The 1570-nt window shown below is 40.2% G+C and overlaps 1 pseudogene; it reads left to right on the forward strand.

Annotated features, from left to right (window-relative positions):
* The first annotated feature begins 395 nt into the window (after positions 1–395).
* On the forward strand, positions 396–939 carry LOC150021297 (large ribosomal subunit protein eL18 pseudogene; annotated as a pseudogene).
* Positions 940–1570: the final 631 nt, after the last annotated feature.

Raw genomic sequence — 1570 nt, forward strand, 5'->3', positions numbered from 1 at the left:
TTTTTGCTTAATAAAGACAGGAGACGGAGATGATGGAAGGGCAAGTGTAAGAAAACTATGAGACTTCTAAATAGAAATATTGAACTGGTAATTGCAGTGTTTTTGTATGGAGTTCAGAAGAGAAGTCTGAACTAGGGGTGTATTTCTCAGAATTGTCAGCACAGAACTGGGAGGTAAGTAAATGGGACCAAATGAGAATACCAAGGAAGTGAGTGAGGACAGAAGAAAAGAGGAACAAGGACTAATCCCTAAGGTCCTCTGAGTCAGCAAGAAAAGAAGTTTAGCAAGAAGAAACGGAGAAGAATAGCTAGTAAAATAAGGGGAAACTAGGAGATGAGCATGTCAAGATAGGCCAAGTCACTCTTTCTGGACCTAGTGGAACAGAAGGCACCGTCATGGGAGGGGACGTTGGCCACAATAAAGACAGAAAGGTTTGATGCAAGGAGTCCAGGTGCTAGAGCATCTTCCTCAGGCTGTTGGTGGAGTTGTACAGGTTTCTGGCTGGAAGAACCAACTCTACCTTTCAGCAACTAGTGCCTAAAAGGTTGTTCATGAGTTGCATCAATCAGCCACCTCTGTCCCTTTCTCAGATCAGGAAGATGAAGTTTACTGGCCACAAGGGCTAAACCTCTGTGGTTACAGGGATTATAACCAGTGATGTGCGTGTCCAGGAGGTGCCCAAACTGAAACTATGAACACTTTAGTGTTATCAAGCTGCCTGGAGCCACATCCTCAAGGCAGGGACAAGAGCCTCACCTTCAACCAGCTAGCATTGGACTCCCCCAAGGACTGTGGCTTGGTCCTGCTCTCTGATCCTGCAAGGGCCTAGATGTGTACAGGCATTTTGGCAAGGCCCAGGAAACACTTCACGGCCACACCAAACCCTGTGCAATTCAGTATGCCAGAGGTCAACTGATCAGCCACAACTGCAATAAATAACATAGGAAATATAATCAATAATATTATAATAACTGTATGGTGTCAGGTGGGTACTAGAAGTATCAAGGGGAATATTTTGTAAAATATATGACTGTCTCACCACTATGCTGTCCACTTGAAAATAATACACAATATTATTTCATGTAAACTATAAAAATATTGATAAAATGTCAATTTCTATAGCAAAAAAATTAGTTATATGATAAAAAGATTTATTTCTAGGTCAAAGACTAAAAACAAACAAACAAACAAAAAATCAACTAACCCCAGCTCCTTCTTTGTTATTAAAAGTGACTTTTGGATGCTGATAGGAAAAAAGAAAGATGGCCAAGTCAGCTGAGAACTAAGAAGTCACCTTCATCATTGACTTTGACAAGGGCAATCTGGAGTAAATGGAAGGGATGACAGGCTGAAGGCAGTGAGTTCAGGAGAAAATGGGAGAAGGGAGGAAAGCAGGAAGTAGTCAGGCAATTAAACATTGAAATATTTGTTGTAAAAGAGCAGGGAAACAAAGTATTGTCAAGCAGATGGAGCTATGAAGGTGTTTTTTATTTTATTTTTTATTTTACTGATTTTATTTTTTAAAGAATGGATAAATTATCATTAGAAATGCTGAAGCCATGTTCATGTG

Source organism: Furipterus horrens, unplaced genomic scaffold (genome assembly GCF_987537825.1).
Source record: "Furipterus horrens unplaced genomic scaffold, mFurHor1.1.pri manual_scaffold_1, whole genome shotgun sequence".
Taxonomy (NCBI): domain Eukaryota; kingdom Metazoa; phylum Chordata; class Mammalia; order Chiroptera; family Furipteridae; genus Furipterus; species Furipterus horrens.